Source organism: Vicia villosa, unplaced genomic scaffold, assembly GCF_029867415.1.
Source record: "Vicia villosa cultivar HV-30 ecotype Madison, WI unplaced genomic scaffold, Vvil1.0 ctg.003993F_1_1, whole genome shotgun sequence".
Classification (NCBI taxonomy): domain Eukaryota; kingdom Viridiplantae; phylum Streptophyta; class Magnoliopsida; order Fabales; family Fabaceae; genus Vicia; species Vicia villosa.
This window is the reverse complement of record NW_026706353.1, coordinates 44,350-62,939: the sequence shown is the minus strand read 5'-3', so window position 1 is coordinate 62,939 and position 18,590 is coordinate 44,350.

Here is an 18,590-nt window from a genome sequence, read left to right as displayed (position 1 = left end):
AAAAGGGAGTGGGTTCGAACCCTATCTCCTTCTAATATTTTGCTTAACTATTTTCATCATGCCTAGTCTACAGATCCCATGCAAACAGGTATTATCTGCCCATGGATGCACCCTCATGCTTCAGTCGTGGGATCAAGGCACAGGTGGATCAGAGAGTAACAAACATGAGGCTCCACCATAGACCTCCAGAGCGCGTCCACACCGAATCACAAGCTGAGTCTTCTAGTTTTTTTTATTTTTCTATTTAGTCAACAATAATTATATTTAATTATCTTTCATATAAAACTACTCTTAATTTCTTTATTTTTTTTCATATAAAATTATTATTATTTTATTTGTAATAATAGTTATTTTATAATAATTAATTTGATTTAATTATTAAATAATATTTATTTGATTTAAATATTTATTTAATCTAATTTAGTTGTTTAATTATTTAAAATTAGGTTAATATTTTCATTAATTAATCAAATTATTATGGTTAGGCTATTTAATCAAGATTTCATCGTTCGCCGATTTAATTAGTTTGGTTTTATTTATTCTATTAGCCATGGTTAACTTGTGCCTTAATCAGGGTTTACGAAGATCACTCCCTACACTGAAAAATCTTTTCTTTGTGCATTTCTTTTCAGGGTTAGCCGCAGGGTTTCCTTCCGACTACGCGCCACGCCCATTACGAAGCTAAGGTCGACCCCGAGGCTACTCCCGACTACAAACCATATCAAATCAAATCAAAAAGCTAAGTTCTATTTTTTATTTTTGACATCTATTTTATTTTATTTTCTTTATCAAAATTAGGGTTAACCCTAATTATCGTTTGAATTGATAGTACACTCACCCCTATTTTTGTTTTCGTTTTCCCTAATTTTCAGGGTTGCTAACCGCCAAAGCTCAAATAGTCGGTAACCCTAAAACCCTGACTTATTTAATTATTACTTGTTCAGACCTATTATTTTATTATCCCGCTGGTTTCATTTTCCCTTTCCCCTGCTGGTTTCGTTTTCCCTTTCCCCATCATTGCTTTAATTGTTAATATTAATTGCTGTGGTTAGTAATTCTAGGGAGTGCAAGCTAGTAATTAACCTAAAATAACTAATTATAAGATAAATATCTGAATCAAATCACATGATTGTTGCACCCACGCACACTTTTTGGTAACCCCTCTTGTTGCCTGTTGCCTTTGTTGCCTTGTGTATTTTTTGCAGAATAGCCATGTCCCCCGGATACGAGGATACCTCAGCCATGTTGCCTCGATAAATACGAAGGTCATAAGACCCTAATGATGCTGCCTTCGATACACCAATATGACCTCGACCCTCGGAAGTTGCCTACGAAAGGCCGAGGTATCCTCTGGTTGCCTACGAAAGGCTATTCTGGTCCTTCCCTTAGACTACCTGCCTCTCTATGGCATGGGATAGTCTTATGGCGAACGAACTCTCGATGACCCTTCAACCTCCAAATGAAAGGCTTCCTGCCCTCTTATGGCGTGGATAGACTCTTTCACCCTTAAAGGCTAAAAGAACGTTTTTTTCAAATACTAAGGTAATTGCTCCTAATTACCTTGCTCTGGCTAAACTTTTTCATATTCTTTCTCATAAACCTTCAAAATGGCTACGCTCATTTACAAGCTAAAGTCCATATTCACTTCTTCTACATTTTTGAAATCAAAAAGCAAAGCAATTAAGAGCCCATGGAAAGCCATGGATGTAAAGGGTGCCTTACACCTTCCCTTTGCATAATTACCCCCCGAACTCACTTTTTATTTAAAAGGTTTTTCCTGTTCTTTTAGCCTTTCTAATTAATTTGGATAAAATAAAAGTCTGTGGCGACTCTTGCTTAACCGCACATTTCGATATAAAAGTCAGTTCACCGTATTACAATTACCTATGAGGATTGAAGATCGTAAAGTGAAGCAGTTGCGAGGTAAAGAGATAGCAACGGTGAAAGTGGTTTGGCGAGGACCAGCCGGTGGAAATATTACATGGGAGTTAGAGAGCCATATGAAGGGCTCTTACCCGGAACTTTTCGTCTAAGGTATGTTTTCGAGGACGAAAACTTTTTTAGTGGAGGAGAGTTGTAACACCCGTATTTTTAAATTATTAGATAAATTGAATTTTAGTTAATTATTTAATTAAAATTTAGTTTATGAATATTTTTGAAAATAATGGAATAATGAATAAGAAGAGAATATTGGACTTTTGGGGTGCGAGGTGTAATTAGTGGGTGTATGGAGTAAAAAGCTCTACACTTAGTCCTAATTATATTATTATTTTATTATTGAGAAAAATAAAAAAGAAAGGAGTAAGAGAAGAGTTGGGAGAAAAGATTTTATCGTAGAAGTGAGAAGAGTAAAGGAAGGAGGAAAAACCCCAAAGTTCAAGGATCAATTCAAGAACCTCCATCAAAGTAAGGGGAGACTTATCCTTTTAATATCTCTTATGTGATCTTAAGTGATAGGTAGATTGATGTATGGTTTGGTTCAATTAGATATTGGGATTGTTAGGTTAGGGTGTTATAATTTGGGTTGAATTGATGAAATTTGCATGAACTATTGGTTAATAATGAGTTTAATTGATGTTGGATGGTGTATGATTGAATGTATGATGATTGTATGCCTGTATCTAATGTCTGGAACCGATTTGGGATGATGGATGTGTGAAATCGCAGGTCTGTCGCAAACCTGAAATTATGAGAAATCGCACGTCCGCTAAGCGGAGATAGGCTCGCTAAGTGGAGGCTGTGTGCGTCGTTCAGGCTCGCTACGCGGAGCTAGTCCACTAAGCAGCAGTCCAAGGTAGTTCGCTACTGGAAATTGCGCTAGAGGGTCGCTCAACGGACCCTGTTATACAAATTTTTTCCATACTTTGAAAAATCATAACTTTTGAACTGTGTATCCTTTCTTAGTGTCGTTTTGGGCGTTGTAAAGGTAATTAAATGTTTTATATGATGAACGATGAATATGGGCAGTGGCCCGACTTTATATTTTTATTTAAAAGTCGACTTAATTACTTGGTGAGAATTAAGCATTGTGTGCATATGAAATAGGTGTTACAATGTATTTGATGTGGTGATGAATTGGATGTGATTATTGTTATGATTGTGATGAATGCATGACTATTTGAATTATGTTAAAAACATGTACATACTTATTCGGTGATGTGGTGTTGAAATGAGTTGTTCATCGTGATCAGTGATGTTTTTTAAGTATGTTATGTGTGTTCATTCATTCATATGCATTCGGTGATGGATCCCGGTGATGTTTGGATCGATGGTGGACATAATTCCCATTGTACGGAATTTGTGTCGGTGGGCCGTATCTCGATGAGGCGTAGATCGGTTAGGTGGATTAGTTCCACGGTTTACTGGTACTACATGCATAGTGTCAGTTGAGTCATATGCATTTTGTCATAACATGATTGAATGGATTTCAATGTTATGTGGTGTAATCTATTGTTGAATGAATTGATGAATAATAGTTGTGAATCTGAATATGTATGATTGGGTGAACGATATATTATGATGCTTGTTGCTTATGAATTGCATAATATTTACTAACTGAGAATGAGACTTACCCTTACATGTTATTATTTTCAGATTGAGGATAGCGGCGTTACGACTTGGTGAGGATTAGCTCATGAGTCAGTGTGTCTTGTTTAGCGTCAGGTGTCATGCTCTGATATTGTAACACTGGGGACGCGAGTTTTGATCGTTTATGTCTTATGACTTTATTGCTTTATTTTGAGCTTTGATGGATATAGTTTCGAAGGTGTTGGACTATTCCGTATAATTGTTTTTCCGCTGTGTTAACATGAGTTACTATGAATTATGATGAAACTCCTTAGTGTTTGCATGACTATGACGTATGATGTTTGTTTTAAAATTTGAAATTGTGACACCCTTGTTCCATGTTACTCTGATATATTTATTTAAATTTCCGCAGAGTTTAGAAGGGTGTTACATTTTCAGCACTTTCAACACCATCTCAAATCCGATTTTTGCCAACCAAAGCTCATTCAAACCACAATTTAACATACAAAAAAAGGTTCCTAAACATGTTTCTAATCATGGGTTCATATACAAACATCATCAACATGATTAATGGCACAATTTCATGGAAAATCTATCATAAACCCTAACAATTTCAATTCACACATTCATGGAAAATTAACATATAATCAAAACCCACCCTAAACATCATCATACAACCCTTTATCATGAAAGAATTTCACCTTTACCTTGGGTTTGGATTGAAGATAACTCTATCTTCAATTTGGGAACCTTGACCTAACTTCCTCCTCTTCTCTTCTCTCTTCTCTTCTTTTCCCAATTTTACCAAATGAGCTTATAACTCTCTATTCTCTAAAATCCTTGTTTTGTTAAACCCTCACTAACTTTCTAATTGCTAATGGACTCTAATTAGCACCCCTCAGCTACTAATTCTATCATAGGCCCATTAACTAATAACCTTACTAACTTATGTTATTTTTTAATAATTCCCAAATAAATAACACAAAATCAATTAAACACACAATTTACACATAATAAAATAAATAATTCACATAACACACATTCAAATAAAATACGTAAATAAAAACAGTTGTTACATACAACGAAAAGATATCAAATAACTATTTAAGCAGAAAATAAAATACAAAATCAAAATAAAGGTAAAAATAGACTAAGCATGGGAAAGACACTAAAACAGTAGAAATAAAAAAAGGACACTCTAGAATTGTCGTGACATAATACTTATAGAATGTGCATGAAAATGCGTTGATCAACCTCCAAGAGGATCTACTCTAGGTGGGATTTTTCATCAATCAAACGAGACATACGTCAAGAAGGTCAATATAACATACCTACCAACTTAAACTTAGGTATTTTCTCTAAGATCGGGTATAGAGCATTGCTCAAAGTGCAAGCAAGTAGAAAATCCAACCCACGACATATAAGAAACATAAACCAGATACAGAAACAACAAAAATAAAACATACAGAATAGGCTACTAAAAGATATTAGAAGAAATCAAATAAGAAATGCTAACATTCATCGCAAAGTTAACTAAACTAGGCTTGACTCTCTTATTAAATCTTTAACAAAGTCGTTAGTTATCGCGACACAAAAATACCTGAGCGTAACGTACGCTCGAAATATAACAATGTCGTCACCAAAGTTTATTTATTCCAAAATGAAAGAGAAAATATTGATAAAACCTTTAAAGAACAAAAATATGGCCGTCGCACCTAAATTAGGGTTCGAGAGTCGACTATGCGATAAACCCATTAAAGTGTGTGTTTGGATTGGCGGTGGACATAATTGATTTTGATAGAATTGATTATAAGAGAATTTAGTTTACCAGAATTGATTTTAACAGAATTGAGTTTACCATAATTTATTTAAGTTTGAATACATTTATGTAAAGGTGAGTTGAACGACAAATTTAAGTGTAAAAATCATGTTTAAACTCAGAAGCGACAAATTATAGCTTCAAGTAAAATCAATTTTGAAGGCAGAATCAATTCTATTTTCGAAGAACTAAACATCTCAAAATCACTTCGGACTCAATTATACACCTCTAGAATTGTTTTTGACTCTTATAAAAACCAAACCAATCATGCTAAAGGGAGAATTGCATAAAGCAAAACAATATATTCAACTATATAACTTTCTTTTTCAATCAGAAAATTGTATATTTTTGTTGGTTTGCTAGTGTTTGGTGGATCCAATAATTCAAATTATCTTCTAACAAGTAATATTTGAATTCCAAGTAAACTCTTCATTATTATGTATAATATTTTATTGTTCACAAAATCTAAAATCAGATAAATATATAAACATAATACTCGGTCATATTTTTTCTACTCCAATTTTGAATATGAAATTTCTCCTATACATTTTTTTTTTTAATGAAAAACACTTAGAAAAGTATGAAGCCTTTCTCTAATTATATCGCTAGTGTTTGAAACAACATTTCTAATAATCAATTTTATATTTCATAACTTAATTCCGCTAGTTTGTTATCTTTATAGTCGCTAGTTACTTTTTCAAATACTTTCAACTTCGTAGAAAAGAAAACGAACTACTTGGATGACAACAGGGAGTTAATAATGGATAACAAAGAAAAAGACAACATATGCAAGCTGGTGTAAGTTTGTCCTGCAGGATTTATTTATACATAAACATGAAATAAGAGTGACGTGTGGGGTCATAGGGAGTATACATGTTTTGAAAAACAAACATTCTTCTGCATGCGAGGAAGGTGAATAATTCATGAAAGTGATGGTGGTGCAATGGAAGCATATAGTGGAGTGAACATATAGAAGCTGCCAAAGAATCTCTTAATCTCGATTCAAAATAGCAACTATATAGCTACCAGCAAAAGAGTGTCAAAAACATGTTACAGCTTTAGGTGTTGATGGTCTTTGAATAACTTATGAAAGTGATGGTGGTACAATGGCAGCATATAGTTGGGTTAACATATAAAAGTTGGCAAGGAAACTCTTAGTCTCCATTAAAAAATAGTAATTATATGAATCAATAGTTAGTTGGTCTAATAGTGATTGACGATGGACTTGATATAGGGGATTATGGTTCGATCTCCCGCAACTGCGATCGGGAGGGGACTTGAACCACTTAATGTCAGAACTAACCTCCGAATCGAATTAATCGGTATAGTAAGCCAGATACTTGTGGTGAAAAAATAGAAACTATATAGATATTAAGATGATCAGACATCTGACATGAGGCGTTTACAGTGATGAGACATCCGACGTTGGCCAGATAAGGGACCGTTTGGTCGGTGGTGACCTCAGAATACTTGTTTTGCTGAAGGAATGATCATATGTAATCGATTTTGGCTCTGTGAATCTGGATATGAGGGTTTTCACCAACCGAGTTCCCCAAGTGTTTGAGGCCGAGACCTTTGATTGACTGGAATAGTGCAATATTGGATCTTAATCTCATGATGTCAACTGTCGTCATTTTACGACGGTTGGTAATCGATACGAACGATCAATCATAGTTGGATTGGAGTTCGACAATTCCAAACGGCGTAGATATGAAATTTTGATTTCTTGAGACTTTGAATCCTTCAACTTAGACGCTTTGGGAATTCATATTTGAGAATCGAACGTGAAATCATGGAACGAGGATCCAGAAATAGAATGGTTTCCAGGACGATTAGGAATCGTAGATCGAAGATTACATTTACAATGCTTATTGAACCAAAGGTGCTGATCTTGAATCATTCTCGTTATCCTCCAATATGACGGATCGAAAAGGGAGGGGAGGTAGCCGCATGATTAGCACTTCAACGCCCAAGTTAATTTATGGATCAAGATAATTGTAGTAAAAATGGAGATTAAAGATAGTGTACCTGAAAACCATTTATGAAGGTGTTTATACATTGGGACTAATGGAGCATGTTGGATAAATGGGTCTCTTGTTATTGAGCCTTAGGTCGGCACGGACCAAGGTACCATTTGGTTTTTCGCCGACGCAAAACAACTTCTATTGCAAAAAAATGGTGAATGGCAAAAATTAAAAATAACATGCATTGTTTCCTTTTTTTAGTGTTTTACCATTCACCTTTTTATTTCTTTATTGCAATAAACAAACAAATGACTATATTCTAAACAATTTTTTCAAGATATTGTTTGGTGAAACAACAACATTGCAATATGATTAGGAATAAATTTTTCAATATTGTCAACCGAAAAAACAATATATTATAAAATATTTTTTTTATTGATAACATTGGAAAGTTATTCCAAAATATAACAATGTTTTCTTTTACCTTTCAACATTGGCATGATGCGGAAAAAACAACAATAACAACAACACAGTTGTGTGAGATAGATTGCAAAAATAAAAAAAATTATTTGTTAAAGGTTGGTGTTAGAAGAACAACAACACAGAACCAAAGGATTTTCTGTCTTGCAATCTATTCAAAAGAATGATGTTAGGATTTTCTGTCTTGCAATCTATTCAAAAGAATGATGTTTACAAGTATGGAGCGGCTGTATATACGAGTTAGATTTATTTAGAGTAAAACTTAGAGAACAAATTATTTGATAACTAATTCCGAGTATCATACCCTTAGTTATTAAGGAAAACCAATATAATATATTATTTAATAATTTAATAAAAATTAAAATAAAAGTAAAGATGCTATTTTTTAAAGAAATAAAAAATAAAAATTATAGTTGTTGAAATTCAAATAACTTTAAATTATTTTACATCGAGGAAATAGATGATTTTTTTTTTTGAATTGAGTACTTAGACAACATATGCAAGCTGGTAAAAGTTTGTCCTGCAAGATTTTAATTTGGTTCGTGGACAGTTCTGTCATTCAGTGATTTCAGACTTCTCTCAATTGCAGTTGGGGAAGATTAAACTGTAGTCCTTCTTATCAAGTTTAGTATCAATTATCACTGGACTAACTAGCTATTGGTATTGGTAGTTTGTATTGCATGATTTATTAATACATAAACTTAGAAATAAGAGTGACGTATGGCGTCATAGAGAGTATACATGTTTTGAAAAACAAACATTCTTCTGCATGCGAGGAAAGTGAATAACATATGAAAGTGATGGTGGTGCAATGGCAGCATATAGTTGGGTTAATTTATAAAAGTTGGCAAGGAATCTCTTAGTCTCAATTCAAAATAGCAACTATATAGCTACTAGCAAAAAAGTGTCGAAATGTTACAGCTTTAGGTGTTGATGGTTTTTGAATGCCTCCAAGTTTTTCTCACGGGGAAAGGATTTTCTCTCTCTTTCTTCTTTCTTTTTCTCTTTTTCATTGGTTTGGCTTCCACTATATATCTATGCAGACACGTTAAGTTTTTTCTTTTTTGGTTTTATTATAATTGTGGGAAGATAAAAATAAAATGCTGCTATTTTGTTGTTATAAATATTTTCCACTTTCTTTAAATAAATTATTAAAAAGTTTGTCCATCAAATTAAAGGACAATATCAAAGTTGTCGTCATATTTTATCACTATTCTAAAGGTTTTTTTAATCAAAATAAGGGATATTCCAGTCCATTATGGAGAATGAAAAACAATAGATTGGATTGATTATATAAATAGAAAAAAATAGTATGAGGTGTATGTGTCCACCATATCAATAAACTGAACCGCCGTGTTAAAAAAGTTTCAACAATTAAATGGTTAAGGAAAAAATTAATAAATAAAAATAAAAAATAGAATAATAATAATAATAAAATAAATTAAATAAAATATAAAAAATGATAAATTTGAAAACAATTTAGTTAATTAAAGTAAAATTTCAAACGCTGGTTTTAAACTTTTCAATCTCTTTCCATTCAAAATCATAAAACTTTAAAAAAAAATCATAAAACTTTGAATATTTATGTAAATTAAAATAAAAAAATTTATTCTTAAGATTGAAATTGAATCTCTAAGTTGACTTCTTTAACTTCAATCTTTCTATTTGGACTTTCTCTTGTCTTTAATATGTTTTTTTCCCTTGATCATCATCTTTTAAGGATGTAAAGATACCTGCATAGTTAACAACCTCTACTATTACCTACTAAGAATTAGTTCACCAAAGATAATATGTATGAGTTCTTCTATAATCATCATCTTTTAAGGATGTAAAGATACCTGCATAGTTAACAACCTCTATTATTACCTACTAAGAATTAGTTCACCAAAGATAATATGTATGAGTTCTTCTATAATCATCATCTTTTAAGGATGTAAAGATACCTGCATAGTTAACAACCTTTACTTACCTACTAAGAATTAGTTCACCAAAGATAATATGTATGAGTTCTTCTATAATCATGATCTTTTCGAAAGAAAGTTAAAGATATTTTATACACCAAAGATAATATGTATGAGTTCTTCTATAATCATGATCTTTTCTAAAGAAAGTTAAAGATATTTTATATTTAGGTTTTTAAAGACTATGTTGTTGCACCCCAATTTTTGACCTCTGAGATCCCATCATTTTTCTAAGTATCATGATCATTATCAATATCATTTATCATCATGCATATTTACTAACAAAAAATAAAAAGAAAAAAAGAGTTTGTTGCTTGTGTGTTAAAAACAGGAGAATGATCAAGAGAAAGCTGAAGAAATTAGGGTTTTGAGGCCCACAAGAGGTTCAAAATTATCTCAAGACTCAAAGGTTCCTCCAATCAATATTCAAGTCCAAGGATGGCTCAGTTTAAGGCAGACAACTCTCCAGATCGTCTGAAGCACCAAATTAGGGTTTTGACCTAATTTCACCAGAGGATTGACTTTTAATCAGGAGATGATTCCAAGACTCAAAATATTATTCAAAGGCCTTCAAATCAACATTAAAGTCCATTCATGTCATTCAATTGAAGAGAAGACCTTGATTCATTGAAAGATCGCAAAACTGCGGTTCATTTGAAAAAAGTCAACTGCAGTCAAAAATCAAGATTTTTGGTCAACATCAATTATTTGAAGTAATATTCATCATTTGATCAAGGATTGATCATAATTCATCAAGAAAAGTTCAGAAATCAACAAAACTCAAAATTGCAAAATTAAGGTTTTTGACATAAAAGTCAACTGAACTTTGACCAGCCATAACTCTCTACTCGTTCATCAGAAAAATTACAACCGAAGCTCATTCTCAAGGAAATTCAATTCTCTACAACTTTGATGTTGGGTCCGAGGTCAAGAAATGCTTCCGCCTAAGAGATATAAGCCAAAACATTACAGGTCATTTTCAAAGTCAACAAAAAGCAGTTTTTTGTCAAAGCCCATATCATCAAGATAACTTCTCCAAATGCAAAAACGCTTCCAAAGTGGCTTGTAGAGGACATCTTGGGCTTTCCAAAAAGTACAAGAGCACTTTCATAGGATCAAAATTGAGGGAGATATGCCTTGATGAAGTTGACCTTTTTTGGAAGAATGGATGAAACAAGTAATGACCAAAATTTGATTTTTTTTCAAAAAGGCCAATTCTTTTGTGATTCAATCTTGATTCTCATATGTTTAAAGATATTCACAACCTATCCATGGCTCATGACATTTTTTATTTCATTTTTTATTGAATTTTATTTATTTAAAATTCAATTAAAGTGAGATAATTCAAAGATATTATCAAAGATGCTTATGGTTGCCAATCAAGACTAATTCAAAGATGCTTCAAGATAATATTTGAGATTGGAAAGAATAACACTTGAGTGTTTTAACCATGGTTAAGCAAATGCACTTATTGAAAAAATATTCCATTTTATATTCTTTTCCAAAATCAATCATGAAAATTCCAACTTGCAAGAGTTCAAGATCAAATCATTTGCCTATAAATAGAGCTTCATTTTCTTCATTCAAGAGGAAAAAAAGGGGGAGGAACACAAAGAACAACAACAATCACCACAAAGTCATAGCTTAAGTTTATATTTTTGCAAAAGTTTCAAGAAACTTGTAAAAATCAAGGCTCATTCAAATAGCCACCTTCAATCAATTTCAATCACTCTATTCCACTCTTGGGACATCATAGAGTAAGTACAATGTAATTTTTAATATGTAGTAGTGTTAGGAGTTCATGAATTAAAAACTCCATATTTATGCATATTTTCAATTTCTCAAAAAAAATGTTTTAATTTTAGTTTTAAGTTGATAAAATGTTTATTTAATTTTTAACATAAAAATATTTTATTTCTTTTCATAATTAATTTATTTTGCTTAATTAATTAGTAATTATGCAAATATTGCTTTTTAATTATTTTCAACCAATCCAAAAACTCCAAAAATATTTTCCTTTTAGATTTAGGTTTATATTTTTATAATCTAATATTTGACATAAAAATATTTTATTTTTATTCATAGTTAATTTATTTTGCTTAACTAATTAGTAATTATGTATATATTTGCTTTTTTTTAATTATTTCTAACCTATCAAAAAATTCGAAAAAAATATTTTATTTTGTTAAATTAGGTTTATATATCATATACTAATTTTATACATAACTAGATTTATTTTTCTTGTTAAGTTTAATTATTTGTATAATTATTTGTTTAATTAGCTTGTTAATTAACTTAAAATCAATTCCAAAAAAATCACAAAAAAAAAAATCGAATTAAGTTTAATTTGTTTTTATATTTATTTTTGTATATTATTTAATATTATTTCTTATCTTTTTCTTTGTCCCGAATTGGAATAAAAGATCAAATATGGCAGAGATTGTATGCAGTTGATTTAAGACTTTTGAAAATTTATCGTGTAGTCGCTATGATTCTACCAAGCTTCTGATAAATTTTCATTAACTTTAAATCCGAGATCATCATTCACTCACCATCGATCTTCACTAACATCGTGAATATACTTGACTAGCTTCAAGATGATTCACGTGCTAACATACTAACAATTGACTTTAATTTCCGCATTTTATTATATTGTTCTTTATATTTCTTGCTTTATGCTTTATTTTATTATTTATTATTTATGTTTCTGTTATTTTTTCTTTGTCCATTTGGACATACTATTTATATTTCTGTTATTTTTTTCTTTGTCCACTTGGACAAATTATTTATATTTCTGTTATTTTTTCTTTGTCCATTTGGACATATTATTTATGTTTCTGTCATTTTTTCTTTGTCCATTTGGACATATTATTTATATTTCTGCTTTTTTTTCTTTGTCCATTTGGACATATTATTTATATTTCTGCTATTTTTTCTGTGTCCATTTGGACATATTATTTATATTTCTGCTATTTTTTCTTTGTCCATTTGGACGTATTATTTATATTTCTGCTATTTTTCTTTGTCCACTTGGACATATTATTTATGTTTCCGCTATTTTCTCTTTGTCCATTTGGACATATTATTTATGTTTCCGCTATTTTCTCTTTGTCCATTTGGACATATTATTTATGCTTCCGCTATTTTTTCTTTGTCCATTTGGACGCATTGTTTATGTTTCCGTCATCTTCACTTCTTCTATTTTTAAATCAAAAGTGAGCTAAGCAATTAAGAGCCCATGGATAACCATGGATACAAAGGGTGCTTAAAACCTTCCCTTTGTATAACCAACCCCCCGAACCCAAAATCTGTCAAAAGGTCTTTCCTGTTCTTTTATGCCTTTCCTAAATGTTGGATAAAATAAAAGTCGGTGGCGACTCTTGCAAAAATAAAAAAAATAAAAAAAATAAAAAAAAGAGAGCAAGGAGTCAGTTCGCCTCAAAAAACCGAGTTTACATATGTGTATAGAGAAATTAACATATTCTATTACCTTTTGTTGGGTCTTCGCAGGGAGCATCCGCACTGGGTCAAGAGTAACACACAAGTGAAAGAGACGCCGCATATTCACCCAAAATCTTAAGGTGATAGGTATATGGATCATTACACTAATAAAGTGCTCAACCTCCACTTTTCCAAGCAATGTGAGACAAACAACTCACACTTGCATACAACAATCTCCCTCTCAAGTGTGAGTCCATCCACTATACTCCTCCTCAAGCGGAAACTCTTTCATCCACATACACTTGTACCGTTGTGCGGGCACAACAACGGGACACGCCGCCTGACCACCACATTGTCAGAAAGACTTTCGATACAAAGAGTCGGTCCTTTAATTGAACCATCGACTCTGATACCACTGTTGGGTCTTCGCGGGGAGCATCCACATTGGGTCAAGAGAAACACACAAGTGAAAGAGACACCACATATTCACCAAAAACCTTAAGGTGATAGGTGTATGGGTCATCACACTTATAAAGTGCTCAACCTCCACTTTTCCAAGCAATGTGGGACTAACAACTCACACTTGCACACAACGCCTTTGATACACAACTTACTTAATACTAAGTAACTTGAGCAATAAAGAATCAATATTACAACAACTAATGGGTAAGAGTATGGATCTTACCAAAAACCAAAGGTTCTATAATTTTGTTTAATTGTTATTATGTGAAGAGATTTTTCCCTCGTAGGAGTGGAATTGTAAAACATATTTATTTCTTTAGTTGTGTGACTTGAAGAGAAACTATTGGTATCATCATCAACATCATAACTTGACTTTTCTATCTTTGGTATTCAAATATTTTTGGATCCTTTTTAATGTTAGTGGAAAACATATTATGAGCAGTATAATTTCTCATTTTACATTCACGATGCTCTTTATAAAAGTATGAATGAAGATGTCTTTCTTTGTTCTCATGGCCTTTCTTACTAAAATATAACATAACAATATGACCATCTTTACTAAGTAATTTTATTTTAGGGTTTTTCATTTGGATGTTGGTCGAGCATTACAAATATTATAGATGATTTTGTTGTTGTTCTTAGGTTCATAACCAATATCAGCCTTATCGTAAGACTCTCTTTGGTTTTCCATCAAAAGATTCAAGTTGTCTCTTTATTTAGTGAATTTATCAAGTACGTTTTGAAGATCATATATTTTATTTTTTAAAATATTGCATTGATCACACTTGATAGATTCATCTAAGACTTCGTGAGAGGAGAAATATTTTTGAATTATATCATCTTATCCCTCTATATGACTTTTTATTTCTTTGAAAATGTTTTTACTTTTCAATTCAAGGGAAGACATAGTATCTTTGGAGGTAGAGATGATTTGTTCTAATTTACTTTCTTCTTCTTCTAGCTTAATACTAGTGTGAAATAAATCTTGATAGCAAAAGTAAGAGGTTACTTCATCGCCTTGATGATTTGCCATGAGACATAGATTTTCTTCTTCCTTATCTGAGGATTCTATATCATGATTATCCCAGGATATGTATGCTCTATTTTCTTCTATCTAGAATTTCTTAAACTTTTTTATTTTGCTTCCTTCTCTAGTTTTGAGGGCAGTTTAGTCTTATTTTTCATTTCTCTCTGTATTGATCACATGTAGGAATAGACGATGAACTTTCTTCACTTTGTTTCTAGAGTCTTGAAGTTTGTTTTTCGTGCTTTAGGAATTCACTGAATTTTCAAAATATGAATCCCATGAAGTCATTACTTTAATTTTACTTTGACACTTTTTATCTTCTAGCTCCATATCATTAATGCATGTGGCATTTAGTGTAACACTTTTCTTATTCTTGTCATATTTTTCATCATCAACTAGTATCTTCAGCTCCATCTCATGCTCCAACAATTTACCATATAAAGTGTGTGTATCTATAGTTGCTACATCCTTAGATTCCAAATTATAGTGAATTTAGGTTTCTAACTACGATTTACATCTAAGAATTTTCACAAGTAGTTCTTCATTTGAAAATATTTTTCCCAGAGTTCATAATGACTCACGATATGCATAAATCATGTTTGCATTTGATTTATGCTCTCTTCATATTTTATTTTGAAGAGTTCATACTCCTGGGTTATTGGTCTCAACCTTGCCCTCTTTTCCGCATTAGTTCCTTCATAGGTAACTTGGAGGGTGTCCCATATTTCTTTTGTAGTATCACAGTGAGAAACTCGCAAATTTCTCATCAATATTGAGAGCAGTAGTGATGACAACTCTTGCCTTCCAACTGCACTACACATTTTCTTTATCATCTTTGATTCAATCATTTTCAAGTTTCTTTTCTACATCACCATTAACTTTAGGTGTAGGAAAAAACTAAACTTATTTCATATTCTTCCAAATACCACGATCATTCCCTGCTATGAAAAACTTTATTTGAATGATCGAAATAATTTGAGATAGTCATTAATGCCATTGATATAAATATGGTTCAAATCTTATTTGATCCTTCTCACATTTTTTATAGATGAGCTTATCAAGATCGTGGAACTCAAATCCATGTCTTAATTAGGACATGAGTATGAAAAACATTATTTGGATGGTCGAAACAACGCTTGTCCACAAATAAAATCTGCAATCCTCATTTTGTTCTTTCAACACATGAAATTTCTGCCTTATTTTGAACATATTTGTCTCCCAAATTCAAAGTAACATAATAAATTTCATTTTTACTACTACTCATTTATAATAAATCTAATATATTTATCCAACATAGTCTTTGATAAAGCCATTGACAAACTCTTTGGTCTATCATTAAATCCAAACTTTTTAAATATCAAAATTATATGAGATCCATTTGGATTTCCAATTTGTATATAAAATATCTTGTAGTTCTTAATAAAATAAAATTTTTGAGGTGAATGATCATATTATTTTTCGACAAGATTACAATTATGAATTATAAAATATGTTATATTTAGATGTTTTGACTTGATCATTCTTATAAGCACTTTTCTTCAATTATAATTATATGCTTATAAAAACTTTTCTTCAATTCTAATTATATTAGATTGTTAGGAATTAGTTATTTGGAACATACAAATTTTTTGTAGTTAAGAACAATTCTTAATTTTTGTACTAGATCAGAAAGTACTTTGTGAGACATATGTCCTTCATAAAGATATTTTACATTAAAATATAAAATGAAAATGCAAAAGAATTTCTAAACATAAAATAATTAAAAATATTGTAGCAAAATCATTTAATAAGCACTTTTAATAAAATGTTGTCACTCTTTTTACTCGAACCAATGAACTTGGACATTTGATTAGAAAAAAAAATTATATTAGAAGATTTTCTAGTGGATCGAAAACCATGTTCCACTTTGTTTCAAGTCATTTGTAGATTGAATAGACAAAACTAAATTATTTAGATAGGAATCCATTTGAGGGGTGGGTGCTATACTTACACCAAAATCTTTACACCATAACTTACACCAAGTAAAATACAGCACACATTTGTATCATTTCATTGAAAAAGTGAAAAACATAAATATTAAATATAATTAAAAAAACAAACCGTATTAATATACGGTGTTGGTGTCACTTTTTAGTGTACCAATGTCATTACTCAATCCATTTAGTTGTATCAAATACACAGAACTAGAAAATTTGTTTTTTCCTGCAAAATTTCCGGCAAAAAGTTATCCGCGGAAAATTAAACATTACTTCATGCGGACTTGTAATTGACAGCAGATTCTGCAATAATATCTTTGGTTTTAACTTCAAATTTTTTTAACAAAATTATATGAAATTTACTGCGGATATAACAGCGGTACATTTGGCAAAATATCCTTTTTGTCCCTTAAGTATATCTTGGGGTCCATTCTGGTCCTTTATTTTTAAAATGTGTCAAAGTAGTCCTTTAATTGTTCAAAAAAGTCCATGTTAGTCCTTTCCGTCCATTTTTTTTTTAAAACAACGCCTATTTTTCCATGTTGACATCCGACGTGGCGTTTGACGTGGCATATGTTTAATAGCAAGGTCATCAAAATTCAAAAAAATTCCAAAATTTTTCCTTAAACCTGGATTCGGACTCAAGCTACATTGATTACAAAGAAACTAACTTTCCACTAGGCTTCTTAGTCATTGATGATTAATTTTACATTCAACTTTGTTATCAAGTAAATCATTATTAATCACTCTTCTTCATCAATTCCACAACCTTCACAAACCATAACTTCACCATTCTTTCTTCAACCCATTCCATAACCACAGTAACCTAACCTCCATTAACATCAAAATGAAGGACAACCCTTTCTGCAGTTTTTGGATCTGCAATTATTTTGATTTTTGGATCTCCAAAATCTAACCTTCACAAACAAAAATTTTGGATCTGCAATTTCAAAACCACTTGCGTCCTAGACGTGGATTGACTCAAAAGTTCCTTTGTGCTTTTCCCTGTTCTTGATGACACCAACATGACCTCTGTTTCTTCCTCCAATGACCATGACAACATTCCCCACATCAAACTTGATAAAATCAGTGATCTTGTTGTTTTCAATGTCAAGTTCGATGGTGTCATTGGCTTTAATTAGTGGGGTGCGACCATCATAGGTGTTAAGATAGGGAATACCCTTCTGTCTGAATTGAACGGATCGAACCTTCCAGAGCTTAAACTGCAAAAAATATAATATAAGAACTTCAGAGAGAAAGAACAATTGAAACATAGTTATAATAAGTGTCAGCTAGCATCTCATCAAACTTGCTAATGCAGATGGGGCCATTTCATTACAAGAGTTGAAATTAAAGAGATTGTGAAGGAAAATACAATCCTTTGCTTCATCCTCCCTCACAGAGTGGAGACGGAAATGACCCTTGGTATCATACAGAAGACGAAAATTTTCTTTTGTTTTGGGAATAGAAACAACATTTGGTCACAGAAAGAGATCAGAAAAACTTATCAACAAGGAAAATGCAAAATCAAAAGTTGTTTTACTGAATTGATTATTGTATGATAGTCAATCACAACTGTTGCAAGAAATGCTAATGATAATCGTAAGAAAATTTTGATCATTTGTGTTGCTGGGTTCGTAAGAAAATTGTTGTTGATTGTTGGTGTTGTTGGGTTCGTAAGAAAATTTTGGACAACCTATGTTGATGATGATTCTCTTTGGTTTGAGTGGAGAAAGACATAGTTTTATTCCACTCATTGTGTAAGATATTCAAATAAGTGTGAAGTGGTGTAGTGGTTTGATAGCCAATTAAGCAACCAAGAGATCAAGCATTTGAATCCTGCCCCGACGTATACTTAAGGAATAAAAAGGGTATTTTGCCAATTGTTTTCTAGATTTTGCAACATTGCTTTTTATTCATTTTTTAATTTTA